Below are 20,642 nucleotides of genomic sequence, written 5' to 3' on the forward strand. Positions count from 1 at the left end.
GTGTTCTTAAGAACAGTTAATGTGTGATTTCTACCATCATCTTATGAGCATATTTCAAAGATTCGTCTTTCCCAGCTGCAATGACACATTTTTGGATGCACACTGTGGGTTTTCCTCAGCACAAACGCTTCTGTTGTAAAGACGGACACACCGAGCAGCATTTCCATGAGTAAGAGAATGTGTGAAGTCATCATGTTGCCCCTTTTCATGGAGTTGTGATTAATGAGGAGCGGCTTGTGTGGTTTGGAGACTTTTTAGAGCTCGGTGTGTGGGTAAGAGCACCCAAGCACAGCTCAGCTTCAACCATGCTGGAAATGGAGCCACCCGAGACCCCATGGAGTCTTGGGGCAGCAGGTCTGCAGTGGAAACCTCCATAGATCGGCCACCTGAGGAACGTTTCTTGAGGACTCGGACACCTCGATAACCTGGTAAGTGATCTGGGTACTCTTGAGAGTCCTCACCTTGTACGAGTGGGAAAATACACACTTTGAATCATCACTCTGGAGTTTTGGGATCTGATTCCTTGAGATTCAGTTGACTCTGTAGTGATTGAGCTTGTTAACTGGTATCTGAACCCGTGTTTTACAATGTTGGAGTGCTGAATAATTTGTAGTTAGTTTTCTACTAAACAGTTCTGGAAGTCTATTTGGAGGTGGTTTCCTGCCTAAAATTGACTTTTGGGATGTCCTTTTTGGAGGTGATAATGGCCCTTTCTTCAGGTGAGTTGTTGTTTGTTGAGTCTGTTCTCTTCAAGCTTTAAAATTGTCATTTTAGTAAGGAATGTATTGGATGCTGCCCAGACATTCAGTGATATTGATTTGTTTTTAGTTTAGGAGTTGGCGGGGGTGGGGGGTGTTTTTGTGCTGGTTTTTTGTTATTGTTGTTGGTTGGTTGGTTTTTTTGGTGTTGTTTTCTTTTTTAAGATGTGTAATGTGCTGTATTCCTATCCATAGTTTTTTTACATGCTTTGTGCACTTTATTTATTATAACACACTTTATTTTTTCTACACTTTGATTCTAGTATGAAGACTTCAAATATAAAATGCTGTAGATCTGGTTATTTGAAAGTTGTGTTAAAAGGAAGATTTTTATGTTAAGCTCTGATGTATCCTTTCTTACCCCATTTTTTCCCAGCATCTGACATTGGAATGGGAAAGAGGGTCACTGTGCTTGCTGAGTTTTTTGCAGAAGATGGTTTAGATCTCAGCAGAGAACCAAGGGAAGACTTAGCGACACGCAGCAATAAATGAACAACATGCAGAGAAAACGCAACAGCAAACATGATGCCGAGGTAAATGGGCTGGAGAGCACTGCTGTGCTGTGCTATGTATGTGCCTTTGTATTAATCTGTGTATCTCGTGTTGCAGGGGGTATTTGTATTTGGAGTACTCTCACTTTCCTTGGCATTCTGCTCAAGAAATCACTTACACACTTGTGCCTCTCCTGTTCATTATTTGATGCAGCTAAATTAAGGTTTCTGCTCAGAACTTGGTGTTTCTGCTCAACCACTGCTCAGCTTTCACCTGCATATCTTACTGAGTTCTAAGCATCTTTTCCTACTGCCTGTCCTGATCACATAAATCCAGCAAACCCCTTATTTTGGCTCGGAAGCCTCTGCTGTGAAATGTGGATATAAAGAGGAAATACAGTTGCGCTTTAACCTCTTGAGGCCTTTGATGTAAGTGCCCTTCTTCCAGGTGAACCCCACAGGCGCTCTGACTTTTGAGCTCAGTCTAAATTTTCTCTGTTTTCATATAAGAGAATCAAGTGCTAGAACTGGCTGTTCCTCTTATCTTCTCAGCCATTAATATCATTCTGTACTTATTGAAGGCAGCAATATCTGGCCTAACGATAAATCAAAGTCTTCAGGCAGAGGCCAGAGTTTTTTCCAGAACAACACAAAACACTGCTGAAGGATATTTGCTCCGAGAAAATGCTCAATTTTTAATTGCATAACACGCAACTGTTTCTTAAAATTATGACAAGTCACACCATCTTCTGTAATTTAGGTAGCAAGTATTCAACCCTTCTGCTGCAGCGGTAAATAGTACGGTGGCAAGCTGAGTGGCTGGACTACTGCAGGTAGTTCTGAATATCGGGTTATCTGTTGCACGTTCAGTGTAAAAACGAGCTGTGATTAATTAGAGACAGACGCCTGAGCAGCAGTGGGTTAGAGTAGAGAGTGCTCTGCGGTTTATGTGCCAGTTCTGGAACTCAGAGCTGCAAGTTGGATATAGGATGTGTTGCGTTTTTGTGCAGAATTGTCAGCGAGATGAGCGGACCAGTGTATTTGCTCGATGGCCTTACAGGCTATGCAAAAAAGCCATTGTGCATGTACCTGCACATGGAGATACAGCCAGGGCAGAGGAAGGTAAAGAGCAGAAGCTTTTGGACGAGCTGGTTCGATGGGCTACGTTCAATTGTTTGAGGTTCATCAAGGCCAAGTGCCGGGTCCTGCACTTGGGTCACAACAACCCCACACAACATTGAACACTTGGGGAAGAGCAGCTGGAAAACTGCCCAGCAGAAAAAGACCTGGAGGTGTCGATTGACAGCGACTGAATAAGGTGACCAAAAAGGCCACCAGCATCCTGATGAATTTACACCTATACTCAGTTCCTTTCTGGGAAAATTTTTGTATTTCCAGAAAATATACCCTCTGTGTGTCTGTCTATCTATCTATATATATATATACGTCTATGTAAATGCTACTAATGGCCAGATGGTTTTGCTTGTTCAGGAAACTGAATGCCTTGTTTAAAAAACACGGTAGAACTGTGAAACAGCTGACAAAATAATTCCCATACTGTCATATTTCTATTTCACTCTTTCAAGTTGGTTTCAGGTGGGGATTTTGATTTTTCTGAAAAGCTCACTTTTGATGATCCTGACAGAAGATGAAGCCAGCTGGGCTGATACAAAAATCAGGTAAAACGTTTGTGATGTTTTCTACGAAACTCCTCAGGAATCAGAAAATGAACCCCAAATAGGTGGTGGAATCTTTAAAGAATGCCAAAATGTCTTCTGAAAAATGGGATGTTATTCTAAGTCTTATTGTAAGTGAACAATCCAGGGAAAGACAAAAGTCCCTTTGCACAACTTCTGGACTCAAAATAGAAATATTGTAAAAGCTGAAGTACAAATTACATTAAAAGAGTTCAAAGAGGCTATAATGGTCACACTTGCTGTATATTGTAAAATATCCTGCGAGCAGATATTTATAACTCTGCTACCTCCATTTATTTACCTTTGGGCTGTGTCATTTTCTGTGCCAAAGCATGAGCTGTAGGTGATTGCAGCAAAGATGCAACTAAGTTTTAAGTTTACTGTTGGAAGAACACAGATTGTATTTCATCTAAAGAAACATTTGTGTGATTTTTAAGGGGCATAAAGTGAAAATTAAAGATGAATAAACAGCTGGCCTCCAGTGTTGGGTGAATTTTTGCAATTCCCAAGACCAGGAGGGATCGAAGGGTCAGGCAGATGTTGCTGTAACGTGTTTGTTCGCGGGAACACGTTGCCGTCCTCAATAGCGTGTTGCCAATGCGTAGAACTAAGATGTTTTCATTGTGAATTCTAAAAGAATGTCATTAATTTTCTACATATGCCTCACTGCTTTTAATACCTTGGTCCTAGAAAGCTTGACTTTTCATGTTTTTATCATGACTTTGGATTTCAGGGATGCATAAAAATGTGCGTAGAGTTATCCATGGCTGTTTTTGCGTTTACATGTCTATATATATCTAAATATTTTTAGATTTACAAATCTATTTAGAAGATAAGTATACATGGAAAAAGACAATAGAGAATAAATAGTAAGTAGTTGGGTGTGAAGGGTGGTGGTGAATATCAATGGTCAAGTAACATGAAAAACCCCAAAACCGCCAAACCAGCCTTTTCCTCAACATTTTGTTTGGTTTAGACCAAAGAAGGGGAAAAAAAAGAACAGCATAAGAAACTTAATGGTGCCAAATAGTGCGGAGTTTGTCTTTCATCGTGAAAGACTAAACCAACTTTTATTTCTTTCCAAAAGAAACACTAATATTCCAGAAATATCAGCAAGTGTGCTAAAAGAAGATCAGCAAATTTATCAGGAATGGCATAATATATATACCCTTTAAAAGGCTGTTACTTTGTATGGCATTTAAATAACACGTTAAATGGATATAGTAAGATAAACAATATTCTGTCTGAATATTCACTGGTTTTGCGTTTGAGAGCGTGGTCACGCCTTATTAAACGTGGTCACAAAACTATTACCTTCTAAGCTTGGACTTTTAGTCAAGTCAGTATTCAGATCTCTTAGGTGATCTTCAACTGGTAGTAAAGAAGAAATTAATATTTTACACTTTGTTTTCAATAGAGTTTGATTGGTTTTGATGCTTAGAAAATCGTTTTGGTTGGAAAAGACCTTTACGATCATGGAAACCCAACGCTGCCAAGTCCACCGCTGAACCACATCCCCAAGGGCCACATCTCTGTGTCTATCAAATACCTCCAGGGTATTTATTATTTAAGCAGGAAATGTTATTTTGCTTGGAATGTTAGCAGGAACATCTTCTGATGGCGTTTTTGCTGCTGTGCTCTTGTCACTGGTCCACGTTACTTCACTGTGGGAACCTACATATGTGCTTTAGATTTAATGGACTTTCTACTTCCATTCCATTAATATGTTTGAAAAAGCAACTTGATTGTCATGGAGGGGTTCAAAACCTTCAAAAAATCCTGACAACAAACCTTCATTGTAATCAATGCCGTGATTCTGTCTGTCCTTGTCATTCTCCTTCATATCCAACATTCCTGCTGAATACTCTTGGCTTGAAAAAGTTGCTTGACCACCAGATCAGCTGCTTTATTACATCAGGTGTGGGAAGAAATCTTGCGTTGGTTTACATTTCCACCTTTTACTTCGTACCTTTCCATGTCGTTCCTCTCCTGACTTGACCCCGACCTGTGATGCTGTTTGGAGAGATCAGTGGTTGGAGCTGTTGAGGTTGATGCCGAGTTATAAACACTGTCAGGTTTGATTTCCCAAAGGCTGAGATGTGATGGAGCCAATTTTCAATGATTAAAAGGTATCAGGTAATTGACGATCTTTAAGGATGTTGTCTCCATAGATTCCCACTTCAACTTCTTTTCTTCTTCAGAATGTAATTTCTGGCTGGTAATCAGAGGAAATAGCAAAAAAACCCGACAACATAGAAAGGTGGGACTTGCACCCTTTTTAAAAATTGCACGTGCAACTCCCAAAGTCATTATTAGTGAGTATTCTCAGGCTTTGACTAGAGGTACATGCACTTCGAAGGCGTAAATTTGTGACGGCAATGAACTTGAAGAGCATCTCATGAAGTAACTTTTCATTTTCTAGTACTAAAAAAAGAAATGAAAACCCAATTAGTATTTTAAACGTGAGGTGTGTTGGGTGAGCTGCGAGCTCTTTATGGTGCTCAGGACAGACATTAATGCCTTTCTGTGCTTCAGAGGGGTACCCGTTCCCAGCTGGTATTGAGTACCTGTCAGTCGGTGATTGGCCCTGTCATGACTTTTGCTCACTAAATGATCTGTACGATAAAAAAAATAGCAGCAGATATTAACCCTCATCCCATTTTTAGTATTATAAATTAGTATTATAAATTCAATCTTTAATTTTTTATTCTTAAGGCATTCAAGCAAGTAGTCCATATTAATGTAATACAGTTTTTTCTAGAAGGAACTTTTAAATTGCATCAGAATGCAGAATAATGTGCGGCTAAAATAAAGCCCTCTAGGCCTAAACTGATGTTGGCATCCACTACAGAATAGATGGCAGAAACATCAATGAGTAAAACCTTCTACTTCCACTGGAAAGTATCAGTTTTAACAAGAAATGGATATGAAATGTTTCAATATCTAACCAGTTTGAATAGAAGAATTTTAAACCTGTTGCAAATGCAATTGTAAGTTGTTACAAACCACATTTCTTCATGCCATATGAACACAGGGAGGGAGAAAAGTACATGGATATCCAGTCATATCTGAGTTTGAGCATCATAATTGGGGATCAGCTTGTCTGGGTCACACTAGATCATACGGAAATATTTTAGGCAAAGCCCAAAGAAATCCAAACACTTTGAGACAGTTATTCCTGTCTCTGTGTATATTAAAGAAGAAACATTGCCAACAAATCAGCATTTTTAACACTAATTCTAATGCTACTATTGGAATCACATGAATGAAAATACCATGTTTTATAGCTTAGAGTATGATACTAAGATCAAGGAATCAAAACAAAAATCTTGTCAAAAAATCTCATTGCTGGTTTTACCTCCCCAAGATGTACGGATGTTTCAAACAAAACCCATGTGAGAGAAGCCTCATGGTTAAGTGTTCATTTTGGCATAAAAAGTTCTATTCTGTCTTCAGAACAGCAGCTTAAAATGTGCTGCTGATCCTAATTCTTCACCACAAATGTCCAAGTGTTAGGAGAGGTCTGGGCTCACTGAGCCACAATACTTGGAAAGAGAAGTTTAATCAGGTTTGGAGGCTTGAACAACCACAGTATTTGTTTTAAGGTATAAGTTTTTCCACTGCAAGGCAAACTTAATAAGGGTGTGATAAAGAAACTCTTTCATTTAACAAAAGCTTCAATATGATTTCCAGAAATGTCCCTCTTTTGCCATTAGGGGTAGGAGATAAAAGGACTGCACAGATTTGCAGCCATCTGAACGTTGTTTTTAAAGATAAGTTTGCTTCTAACAAAACAATTTCATTTTAATATTTAGGTTTTATATTTCATTGTCTCAGTATTATTCCTGCAGCAAGAGGATCGCGTTTTCTAGGAAAATACATGGTTTTAGAAGTGCTCGCATGGTGGAATGGAAACTGGGATGTCATGCAATCAAGAGCCTTTTCCAGGTGGCTGTGTAAGTATGGAAGAATGTATATCTATATATACATATATATAGACCACTGTATGGCATAGAAATGAGCTCATGATCTTCTCTTCTGGTTTCAGAGGGAGTTGGAGCTACATCTCTAATATACTTAGTTTTGCGGCTCCAGAAGTATTTTAAAATGCCATGTTTATGAATACCAGGCAAAAATGCAGATTTTGTTGCCCTTAAGAAGGTCAAATTTTCCTAAAAATCCAACTCATTAGAGCTGTAAATTATATTTAAAGATGAGACTCTTCTTAACCACTTAAGAGCATTTACCATGTAAATCTCTGAAGCAAAGCACACTCATAAATCCTTGCTTTTCTTTGAGAGAGAAGATACTCTGCAAACTAACCCAAACTGTGCTGCATTAACTTAGTAATTAATATATCGCATGTGCTCATCAAGCTCCGAATGACCTATTTTTAAATAATGGAAAATGAGAAAACCCTCTAGGAGGGTCAAGAAGATCATTTTGTCAGAAATCACCCATAAGACAGGTTAAGGGCCAAATCCATTTTAAATGAAGCCACCGAGAGCGTGTTTTCGGTCAAAGTCCCCGACTAAGTTTAAAACTAAAACTGAGACTCCAATCAGCATGATCTGGTAGCTGGACCGGGTGAGAAACCATCAAATTTTGTCTGTTGAAGTTTGAGTCTGTCAATTTACCAAGAAATAGTTGTATAATCATTAAATGTGTATGTATAGATATACTGTAGGGTCTCTGCATGACTTTGTAGCCCTCCTCTTCCAACGTGTGTGGTTACTCTCAGTAAAGTTAAGACCACCAATTAACACCAGCTAATTTTTCTCCTTTCCTTTCTGACGCTCCACGTTGTTCATTAGTTGGTGTACCTAATGCAATTAGGGAACGGGGCTGGCACGAGGACTAATTGGATCATCTGGAGACTTGCCTCCCCAGGTCCCTGCGTAGTCAGCAGAGACGCGCGGTTCCTCCCAGGCGCTCCAGCTTGGCTTTCTGCTTCTCATTCGCCCTCTAGGGAAGCTGAATTCTTTCCATTAACTAAAGGGAAAGACGAACGTCCCCAGGCAAAAGATGGCCCTTCCCAACCACACTCTTATTTTCATAAAGAAAGTCACGGAGCGAGTTTGACTTCGGAGTTTTGGGCATCCATAGTATCCATATTGTCCATGGACCCTACAGTTTCCTCTTGGCAAGTGGACACTCCTGACCCCACCAATGCAAGATCAGGGAGTGATGAACCTTGCACATAAATAGAATATATAAGTAATGCTGGATGGGACACCTATTTCACAGAATCATCCATGCTGGGAAAGACCTCTATGATCATCGAGTCCAACCCTAAGCTTTGTTTCACAGATCTATCCATCGCTATCATTATAAATGTAAACTTTTGAAGTTGACTAATAGAAAAAACCTCTTTGCTTGTTTTCGTTCCCTTTTTAATGCCAACTTTTAAAAGGCCAAACCCTCCTGCCCTGTGTCAGGGTGTTCAAGCAGATCTTGGCTGTCTCTTTACACCAGACCACGTTGGAAAATGAGGCGCATCCTCCAGGAAGGTTTGGGAGGGACCACCCGGACCAGCTCCTTCCTCAGCATTTGACCACTAATTCAGCTGTAAGAAGAGACGGCTCGAACGTGGATTTAATGCCTTTTCATATTTCAAATTGCCTTGTCATTTGAGTAATGAGTTCTCTGTGCTTTGTGATGGAAAAGATTACAATGGAGGTTTTATTTTAGGCAGGGTAGCCGACTAATTTGCTAAACCGCTTGGGCAGCCCAGGTGTGTTGCTAAGTGAACCAGAATTATTAACCTTAATACAATTTTTAAACAATTATTAAGCTAATCGGATGCAAATTAAACAAAATGAACCTATAAATATATGTGTTTTTCAAATTAGTAATTGGATTTTTTGATGATCTTTGGCTTGACATTGATAAGCTGCTTCTCATAACAGTCTAATTAGGCAATATGTAAACTTTGGCATTCGGTTCTGTCCTAGTGGCTTTTTCAAATGATGTTTGTAAAATTTGCAATTTCATATTACAGATTAAAAATTAAAAACTGCAGGAGGCTAACATTAAAATGAGAATTCATTTCATGGAAAGCCCTGTAGACAAAATTCACCCTAATAGAATTGTGCATAAGGGGCTGCAAATCATGATCTATAGTTACACAGGGGAAGGCTTGTCAAAACCAGTATTGTTGGCCCGTAGTTCTATTCACAGTATTAAACCCATCAGTGAAGTCACTTTGGGGAAAATGCGAACATTATCAAAGAACAGTAAATTAGCAAGAAATTAAAGCATATACCCTTGCATTTCCAAAACAAAAGATCCCTTCATTAAAAACCTTTCATCAGTGGTTTAATATTCATAGCAGTAATTTGCATAACTAAATCAGTTTTCACTGATGAGAGACGACCAAAGTTTTTTCACTAATTTCTTTTTTGAATGAGCTCCCTAGTTTTTTTTTTTTTTTTGATTAAAATTTCACACCCGTAGTTGAGCAGAACTGAATCCACAACTTCACTGCGTTTGCGAGCATCAGCTTTTAAAATACCAAGTTAAATGTTGCTGTTGCACGAGGAAGAACCAGCTCCGGCTGCTTTGTTGACTTTGGCATCGTATTCTCTTCCTGTGTTAAATTCCAAACCGAAAAGAGTTTGGTTGGGCTTTATTAGCTTTGTCGTGTTCTTATACCTGTACATAGATGTAAAACAAAAAGATGAAATGGATGATTTAGTAATTAAGAAAAGTTATTAAACATGTCTAAACTTTCTGATATCTCTCTGCAAGTGAGATACTTTTTCCAGGTCCATGTTCTTTTGTTTGGTTGGGGGTTTTTAATGCTTTGAAAATAACATTCCCTTGTGAAAGCAGGAAGGAAAAAGAAACTCTATTTACCTTGGGGAATGAAGACAGAAAAGTCTTTTTTCAATGTGCAAAATACACTTGTATTAAGCTGGTTGAGCACCACACAATAGCCCTTACTAGAAATCACTTCAAACAGCGTGTTTGAGAAGAAATGAGAGTAAATTCTGCCCAAGTCACTTAGATGTGCGCTGGGTAACCACTCATCTGATATTTACTTGTAGATGCTATTTGTAATGATTTGTTAAACTAAAATAATTTAACTCGCTTGAATGCTGCTCAATCACACAACAACTGCATTGAGAGCAGGATGCTTGCAGATGCAGTTTTAGTGTTTTCCGTTGTGTAACCTGATTGCAAGTTAATTAGTTTCAAATGAATAAATGCCCATGTTTAGAAAAGATCAATTGATTAGCAGTTACTAGTTTTTACCCATTTTTTCTAAAGTAACTGAGACTAAAACTTCAATTAAAACATGGGAAGAGAAAAACGAAGAGTTCTCATATGCAGAGAAGCAGAAAACAGCTGTAGTAACAGTTAACAAAGTCTTCATTTCTCCTTTTCTCCTCCAAATTTTTGTCTTGTTATTATTAGAACTCGATAGTACTACTTGAAAATGTTTCATGTTTACCAGTGCACTCTTAATTGTTCAAAGGTGTGACTTCCAAACTGTTTCTGCTTAACCACCGACTATATTTCATACCATTATGCTATTTTTTTTTTACCATTTTGTAGATATAATATTATATTTGTCACGAAGGGAGCACACAGCAGGTCTTGTTTTGGCCGCTTCTCCCCAGCCATGCCACTCGCTGACCATCGCTAGGAAGAAGTTACCAACCTTGGTGAGTTTTCTACCATCGTAGAACCGGGCCAAATATTTCTGATGCTTTTTCTTATAAGAAAAATGAAGTCACAACTTTGAGATCTTATTTCACTGGAATAAACATGAGTGAAACCCATCATTAAATCGACATTCTGGACTTTATAACCTGATGCTCTTCCACTTTCAAAGTAATTCAAACTTTCTATATAGATCGAAGAGTTGCACGCAGATCTAAACCCAAAGTGGCTGGGACTGTATGGACAAGAGATCGTCATTTTTCAGGGGTCCCCTTTGACTTTTTGAAGGCCAACAGGTAATATTGATGCAGATACCGACAGATTCTTCCAACTTCGTGGCCTTTTTTGAAGAAAGGTGTAGTCAATTCCTTGGCAGATGACTTTTTAGATTTATTTCAAGGGTCATGAGGTTCAACCTGATATTTAAGTTTAGTGATATGAACTGGCTATGGAGCATTTAACTTATATATCCTTACTACTATTACATCTTTCTGCAGTTTTCTTCCTATGCACCAAGGTGACAACCCATCACGCAATCCACTTGGTATCGTCTATCATATTACTGTTAAAAATCAGATTTTTGGAACCAAGCTTGCTGGCCTTGTTTAATAATGTAGCTCCAAGCTTGGTCATCCTTGTTTCCTGAACTGTTTTTCTAATTTATTTCTAATTTATTTCTAAATTTTCTAATTTATTTATTATGTTTTGTACCATCGAATGGGCTGCAAGCAGACTGCTAAAGTGATAGAAACAGGCTCTGAAAGAAAGAGAGAATAAGCACCTCCAATTAGTTTTTATGCCACCAATTTTACTGATTTTTATGAGTTTTGTAAACAATTTGAGATTTAATTTCTTCCTGGAAGTAAATTTAGGGTTAGTAAGAAACACCTAAAGGGTAAAGGGAGAAGGACTTGGTCTTCATAATAGCAAATGTGGATGTTTTTTCTTTATTTGTAATTTCTTTGAAAGCTTCTTTCCATTAGAAGAACAACATCATTTTCTCTTGCTCCAAAGTGAGCGATAATAGTGTAATGAACACCGAGGTGTTCCAAATACTAACAATTGTGCATTGTCCTTAGAAGATCCTTAAAAAAGAGGCAAAGGGACCCCATTAAAATAAAGAGGTTCTAATATCTCTGCGAAGATAAAATGAAAACTTGTGTTCTTTGGCTCACCCTATGTCTAGAATATGGAATATCAGACCATCTCATGCCTTGTCCCACCTCTGATAGCAACATTTTAGTATTCTGTTGAAGAGGGGGCTTGAGTCCGGTTCTTGAGGCTCCAAGAATTTCAGCTGAAGATCTTAAGGTTATATTTTTAATATTTTTCATGAAAATTTAGTGAAGAAGTTTCTGTGAGAGCAAATCTACTGAATTGCCATCCCGTGGGCTTTGCTGCCAGGGAACGTGTTTGCTCCAGAACCCGAATTGCCTTCAGTCCAAGCATCTACAGCCTTACCCATTGTAACATAAATTTACACCCTGTGTATGAGAAGAGTAAAGCAAACTTGAACTAAATAACCCACCAAACTCTGAATGGTCATTCAAGTTCCCGTTTAAAGAAAACCCAACTTGATATCCATCGGTGTTCCCTGGTAGGAGTCTGAAGAACAAGGCAGAAGAACACTAAAAGGGCAGATAGATTCATTATTTTGTTTAATTATACAACTGTAAGAAATTTGGATAATATAATGATGACTGAAATTTTGCTATTAAATTATTATTGACTTATGACAGACTAAAATACAGATTTTGCTAAAAGTGTAAGACCACCATCAGTTACTTTCTTCCTGTAGTAATTATTTGTAAACTTGTAGAATACCCACTTTAAAATAGAAACTGAGACATTTCAGGAAGTTTACAATGTGTGATTGGGTAAAATAACCTTTGCTCTAAATATCATTCTTATCTATTTTGCAGTGCGGATTGCTCTGTTATTCTGGTGTCTAAGTAAGTGTTTTGTGTGTGTGACCAGCCCCAATTTTCCATGCAAAACTTTTTTTTGGCTTAATTTTTTTAAAAAATATAATATCGTCTGGATTTCGAAAGAAATCCTAGTGGTAGCCCCTGACCCAAATGTACATCAAGTGCTGTTCCCCTATGGCCCTGGCCTATTTATTGCTTTCCTAACTGCTCGAGTTCAAAGAGGAGCTCGGAACAAAATTGAAAATGAGCTTGGGGTCTTTTTCTAGTCCCAATTTGTTCGCTTCCAAAACCACTACCCAATTTAGCGCGATTGGCAGCATCTGCTCAGGAGAGGGCAGGGGCTGGGAGGGCAAAACCAGCATGAAGGGCCTTGCCAGCCCTGCCAGGCCTGATGGAATTCCTCAGCTCCGCGAGATTCATTAGCATGCAAAACTCAAGGAGGAAAAAGAAAGTTCCGTGTGCCTTCTTTCTCCCCTTCTCTCTCTTTCTCTTTCTCCCCTTCCTTCCTTCTCTTTCTCCCCTTCCTTCCTTCTCTTTCTCCCCTTCCTTCCTTCTCTGTCTCCCCTTCCTTCCTTCTCTGTCTCCCCTTCCTTCCTTCTCTGTCTCCCCTTCCTTCCTTCTCTGTCTCCCCTTCCTTCCTTCTCTGTCTCCCCTTCCTTCCTTCTCTTTCTCCCCTTCCTTCCTTCTCTTTCTCCCCTTCCTTCCTTCTCTTCTCCCCGTCCTTCCTTCTCTTCTCCCCGTCCTTCCTTCTCTTCTCCCCTTCCTTCTCCCTAATGCCTTCTTAAAATATGTGTATTTCAGTATAATGTACTCTGGCAACAAGGTGCCTAAATTATTGCTCGTGACTAAATATCCATGCACCGCTGTTTATTGAAGGCGTTGTAGAGGTGGAAAACAGCCAATAAACAAACAGTATTGCGTATTATCAAAATAAATATTTCTTGTTTCAGTTGTCCCTCGTGTTAGGAGGAGGTACCTGTTGTGTATGGAATTGATACGTGTTTTGCTGTGCAGGTTTTGGGTTCAAACCCCGAGGTGCTGGACCCCTTGATTGCCCACTGAATTTGGTGGAAGTTAAGTGTCCAGCACCTTGCACAGCTGTGATTCTGCTTTGGAGATTAATTGGTTGCCCAGAATTGAAGCATTTATCTTATTTTTATAGAGATGCATGACTTTGTTTGAATGGTTTACCTGAATGCCTTTTCAGAATGAAAAGAAATCATGTTAAGATAGATAAATAAATAGTTGTGTATGGAGAAGGCTGAAAATGTGAATGAGATGTAAAAGAAATTGATCTTATCCTTGTCCTAGTGATGAATTTTGAAAATATAGCATTAGATCACATAAATTACTGCTCTTCGATTAATCTCTTTAGTAACTTTTGTGTTTACCAGGAATCATCATTCTCCTGTTTCGGGTTATTTTCTGGCATCAGCAGTTGTTATATATCATCTGCATGTGATTTTGTAAATACCTATTAGCAGTTTAATTGCTTTTGGATGTAAACCAGACATAGATGAAAACTGTCCTGCTATAAACTAGTAGTAAAATCAACTGAGTAAAACCTATGAAACAAGGTAAGACAAGTAATACAATTAAAGACTTAAAAATGAAAAATGAAACTCAAACTTTTTCGTTTGCTTGAGGTATTGATGGAGTAGCAAAAGAAAACATACAGAGATGTTACTCTTTATGCATTTATTTAGATTTATGTTACTGTTCTCCTGATTTTTTTCTCTCAGCTTCATGTGTATCTGATGTCAAGAGACATCACCCAATGAAGCAGGTGCCTTCTCTAAAGCAGAAATAGAATTAAACCTTTAATAATTTTGATTTTGAAATATTGAGGTGATCTGTGCTTTTAAGGTCCCTTTATTAAAAATACATGTACTTGAATCCATGATTTATATAGATATACTTCCTCCTGCAATTAATTATGTGTCAACGAGAAGCATTTACTCTTGCTTACAAACATATATATATATATATATATATATATATATTAAAGTTTATAGTAGGATGCAATCTATTTTCCCCCTCCCTGCCACTTCTTTGTGATAAAATCACGTTTTATAACATCCCAATCTTCAGAAATCCACCCCTGAAGTTTCTCCATCTGGAAATAGGATTTCTGACCTTTTTTGTTGAATATTTCATGTAGGTACCAAACGAAACCTTAAGCTTTATCAGTTCCATTTTTAATGTATTAAGTTCCAAAGTTGTATCCAGTTACGCAGTAAATTAGTTTGAATTTTGATAGAAGTGGAAATGATAGAAATGCAAGTCAGGTTTTATGGTGAACATACCTTAAAAAAAATACCAATGTGTAAACAAAATTAGAAACAGGAGATCTTTGTCATTTAACAGATGTCAAATGGAAGTGGGCTGAGCCTGCAATATAGAAAGTTGTGGTTATAAATTAATCAGCAGCTGAGCAGCTGCCAACATTCATAACGTTCAAACATAATACGTTCCCCTTTTTTATATTAAGCTCTAGATAGACATAGTCTTCATCATCAAAACCCAGGCTTTATTATTTGGATTTTTTTATTTCAGAGAAGTGAAAATTCAGAATATTGCTAAATGGTGAGCCAGGACAGAGCTCAACTCCAAATATTGAGTGTTTGGCCTAACTCCTTTCCCCACAAATTGTTAATTTACCTTCAGTAAAGCGTTGGTTTTCGTACCTAATGCTGCCATTGTCTGTTGAATCTTCTCATATGACTTTCAGAGATTCGATGAGGACAGTTCATCTCCTCCAGGTGAGCAACCCTTGGGTTTTCCACCCAGCCCTTTCATCATTGAGCTGTTCTGTTGGTCGTTCACCATGTGTTTATACATCACGTACATCAACTGGTGGGGAACACCACATGTCTTCAGGACCATCCCATCTCGGGGTTATCTTCAGTGATTCTGCTCAGCATAAAGCACCTGGACTGGAAGGAGGTTGACTGTGTTTCTTTATTTTTCTCCTCCTGTAATGTGGGATGAGTTGACAAGATATCCCTCTGCTCAGAAGAAAACGAGAGAAAACAGCAGGGATGCCTGAGCCTCGTGATTTCTTCTTCATATGCTTGGCTACATATGCTCCTCTTCTTTTTTTTTTTTTTTTTAATTATTATTATTATTATTATTTTTCCAATGCTGCATGCACAGGAGTTCCAATTTCTGCAACACCATTTCCTACCTATGCCATTTTTTGGTTTAAGATTATTCTATTGCTTAATCAATTCCTTGATTCTTTCTGCAGACAACATTCCCAGCAATGACAAGAGTCTAAATTATATTTACCTAAGTCTTCAAAGGGCAACCTGGACTCTGGGAGCATCCGTATCGTGAGTACCTTCAAGAGTAGGGGATGCCAGCAGTGCCGACCACCATATCCACCTTAGCAGAGGTTCTGGTGAGGACCCACCTCGAATCCTGGGGTCAGTGTTGAGCCCCTCATGCCAAGAAAGGTGTTGAGGTGCTGGAGCGAGTTGAGAGAAGGGAATGGAGCTGGTGAGGGTCTGGAGCACAAGTGTGATGGGAGCGGCTGAGGGACCTGGGGGGTTCAGCTGGAGAACAGGAGCTGAGGGGAGACCTTCTGATCTCTGAACTGCCTGAAAGGAGCTTGGAGCCAGGGGGGTCGGGCTCTGCTCCCCAGGAACAAGCGCCAGGAGCAGAGGAAACGGCCTCAAGTTGCACCAGGGGAGGTTGAGGTTGGATCTGGGGAACAATTTCTTCCCCAAAGGGCTGTGGGGCATTGGAACAGGCTGCCCAGGGCAGTGCTGGAGTCACCATCCCTGGAGGGTTGGACAGGCAGAGATGAGGTTCTCAGGGACATGATTTAGTGCTAGAATTACTTTATGGTTGGTCTTGATGATCTTGAGGGTCTATTCCAACCAAAATGATTCTATGACTCTAACTGAATGTCACCATAGCAGAGCTGTTCAGACCACCCCTATGAGCATGGTCCTAACTCCACAGGGGCTGGATGGCCCAGAGCCTGCAACTCAGTGGAGACTCTTCCTCCCATGGCAACATTCTGGTCTAATAACCTCCACAGAGTGCAGAGGACCATCTTCCTTCTTGTACTTTTCTCCTATGGTGGATTGTAAAGTGGGATTTGAATGAAGTAGGAAATATTTGGACAGCATCCCAGAGAGAAAGAGATCAGAATACAGTCCAACAGAGAGAACGGCAAGAGAACGAAAAGCAGATTTTTTTATAACATCAGCCTTACCAGGTTACTAACAATACATTTCCAAACAAGTTGGAGAGACACGATTTGACCGGACTAATTTTCGAGTCTTCAGATTTATCTAATAGATTCGGCTTTAAATATCTTTTGACACTTCAGGAACAGAGCGTGTTTTCCTGGAGCAAGGCAGAGACTTCCGTTGGAAAGTCAATTTCCAGCTGCCTTGCACGAGGCGTGAACACGAGGATGTGTCTCTGTGTCGTAAATTAACTTGTTGGAAACACTTGACAATAATTCTCCTCCCGACACGATTGCTGTGCCTTTGAACAGGCTGACACTCCAGACGGGTGAAGTTTCCAAGTGTGTGGGGACTGACATCCAAGACCAATGTCCTGGATTGCAGAGTGGTCAAACTCCATCATCTCCAGCTCCATTGGGAGCACAAATTTGTGCAGTTACCTATGGGAAGAGCAGCTGGGGTGTTACCAGAGTTCCTACCCTTTTTAATATAATATCCTTGGAATAAAGTATGTTTTCTGTCACCTATGACTGCTGTAACAGATATCTCAAGTGGAAGTTGGGAATTTCTCTTTAGGCTTGATATCTACTGTTACCTTGCAGCAGAAAGTTCGCTATAGTTACCCCCTGGGGCCGAATAATTCCCCTTAAAATCACAGACTGTGGGTGCTTTCACTGATACATTAGAACTACAGCAATAGGTAGGGAAGGAAGGAACAAGGTTGTCACTTTGCTAGAATATGATTTGTCTGTGCCTTGATAAGTTCAGTTTTACATCACATCTAAACCACTGTCCCTTCTGGCTCTCCAAAACACACCTCATAGTGATTCCTTTCTGTAGAACGGTTTCTCAATCCCTCCATCCTGGAAATGCTGCACAAGCAGAAACTTTTGTTCATCACTTTCCAGTACAAGTGCCAACAGATCTTCTCTAGGGAGGAAGCAAGTCCAGGCTTGCTGCCAAATGATGTTACCCTGTCTTAGGCCCTGCTATTGTTTTATGTCTTCTTTCCAGTTCTTATAATCTCCAGGACCGTTGGGAGCCTCACGCAGGTCTCAGGCCACATCATTTTGATAACCCAGCTCGGGACGAGCGGTACAGATTCCAAAAGTGACAAATTCCTCGGACAGTCGACTCATCATCCTTTCATTTTTCGCCAAACTCCCATGACAGCGCTGCAGACAGATGTTACACCCTGAACCCCACTTCTAGACGTCGAGCTTGAATGTTTGCCAAGGACCGCTTGGGAGACAGAGAGAACAGTCAGGACACAGGATGTCCAGCTGGTGGGGCTCCCTCCCTCACCTTGACTTCAGTGCTGAAGGAATCCATCAAGTGGCTCAGCTTATCTGTTCTCTAAAGGGGTTTCAGTAATTATTAGCTGTTTGGAATCTCTTCGACCATTTAATCTTTTATTTTCTGAGGTTTAGCTGCATCCACTATCTTTGTATTTTATATATATATATGTTTATCACATCAATTTCTGTCTATCCATAAACCACCTTTGTCACTCAAAGGTTCAACATTCACATGCACATTGACACTACAGTACTTTGCATGTTACAAGCATTCCTAGGTAATTTTTTTAAAGCATTGCAGTGTGTTTAAGGTATGCTGATATCTTATAATACCTCTCATTATACTTGGCAGAGCGTATTGCAAAGTGCCTGTCTCATGCCCTGCTTCCTCTGAAATGCCCAGCAAAAGAGAGAAAGCATTGCAAATTTGTAACTGGTGATGTTGTCTTTTGTCTCCTAGACCTTGTTATTACCTCATTTATGATTATTTTCATCTCCTGTATGATACTTTGATCTTACATGATCTTTCCCTCCCTTTGGCTGATGCATGCCAAAGTTTTTCTGAAGTTATTTTTGCGTGCATCTTTGGTTTTCTGAGTTACATTGGTGATGTTTGGGTATGTGTTTTATTTGAGGAGTAGGTGGTTCACACAAATGAGCACATCACGTCGCGTATTCCTAGCAGGTTTTCCATTCAGAACGAATTTTGGGAGAATGCTGAAGCCAGGTGCCCTCAGAGCCCGATTCTAAGTCTGGTTCATCCAGGTCAAAGCCAACTCTGAGCTCTTCAGAGGACATTTGTTGTGTTTCTCTGGGGAGGTACCAGGTGCCCTGTCTACCGTTCAGCGCAGGTTAGAGTTCAGAGAAAGAGAAAACCCAGAGCTGCCGTTGAATGGGGTTGCTAATACAGCTTCTCCTATCTGTCTTTTATCCCTTCTAAATGGAATTTCTGCTGGTAGGTTTCTATTTCAGTAACAGGGGATTGACGGATCGCTGCGGTGGCTCCTCCCTAGCCTTGCTCTTAGCAGTCAAGAAAGGCTGAAGACTATCAGCTGCAACCACAGTGGGTATGGGGATTCATAAAGAGTCTGAGCTCTTTGTGTTCCGGGAGCAAAGGATCACTTAGAAGGAAAGTTAATTCTGAGAACAGCGTGTTGACTCCAGGGAAGTGGGTAGGAAGAGGCATTTTAGTCAGGCTTGGCAAATAACCACATCTTCCCTTTTCCTTGCAGAGGTTTCTTAACTCCATTTCTTTTCCTTGAGGATTCACGCAGAGGGTGGAATCGCCGGACAAAGCAAAGGGAGGAATCACAGGTCGATGCAGACACACGTTCAGGACCCAAAGAGTAAGTAGAACAATAGCTGCTGTCTTGGAAAGCCAACGTGAAGATGGGGTCAGGTCACCCATGATCTCCTGTTCATCTCTCTCAACACAACTCAGTCATTCTCTCTCCGTTGCCCCTTGTTTGTCAACATTTGCAAATGTTTGACCTTTTAAAGTACAAATGCATAACAAATTGGTTTAGTTAACTGTAAAAAACAACCCACTTTCTCTATGGTATTTATTTTTTTAAGTATATATGCAAGGGATAAAAGAAGTAATGATGACATACACAGTATTTTCAGGCTACAGAGTATTTTCAAAGGACAGTTGTAATTTAGAATGACTTTATACAATGATTTGGAATACTGTCAGTCTCTGATGCAGCCTATGCATCCTTGCTATTAAAAAATATTAAATACTCAAGTCACAGTTTTGAAAAGTGACTGCTGTGAATAGGGAGTTACTGTATTTTATCAAAAATGTAATGAGTTTAATGTACATAGTTACACAACACTTGAGTGGTTCTTCAGATTAAAGCCTGCCCAGAATATACATTGACACAATGGACTGTGGCTGCTCCAGTCCAGTCCATCACTGCAATGTGCCACAAATGGATTCTGAGCACATATTGAGTACCCGTCTCCAGAGAGCTGCACTTTGGTGCTCATTCAAAAACAGCAGCAAAAATGAACTGCAACACTTTCTGTGGCCAGAACTTGATTTTAAATCATTTTGTTTTATCTACAAGCTATGTTTCTTTAAACACTCAAAAATATTTGTCAGCCAGGAGAGTCAGTACGAAGTGTAATTTTTAAAAACATGTTTTAGTTTTTTTGTGCTCAAAAGGGCACTTCAGGAAAAAAAAGAATGTTTTCACATTCACGTAAATGAGAATTAGACCAGATGACTTAAGTCTTTGCAACTATACAAAATGATTTGGTCATCAGGAGTCAGTCAAAGGTTTTACTATCATAACTGGTTATTATGGAGACTTTTCTGTTCTGATGTGTTGCATCCAATCATATCATGTAGTGGTGACTGAGGAAAAGCAGCTAAACTAGAGACCACCATGTGGCTTTGAGGATGACGCCCAAAGTGCTACCCAGAAAGAAATGGGAGACAAAAGCTGGGTCAAGGTTGAGATCACTTCCAGGACAGATTCACCACCAGCTGTGCTCTCCTCAGCATAATTAAAATATCTCTCTCTGCAATATTTCTCCCCAACTTGTGTTCTGTCAGCTCAACGTTCTTCCTGCCCTCCTGCAATTTGGTGTTG

The sequence above is a fragment of the Patagioenas fasciata genome, chromosome 8, assembly GCF_037038585.1.
Source record: "Patagioenas fasciata isolate bPatFas1 chromosome 8, bPatFas1.hap1, whole genome shotgun sequence".
Lineage (NCBI taxonomy): Eukaryota > Metazoa > Chordata > Aves > Columbiformes > Columbidae > Patagioenas > Patagioenas fasciata.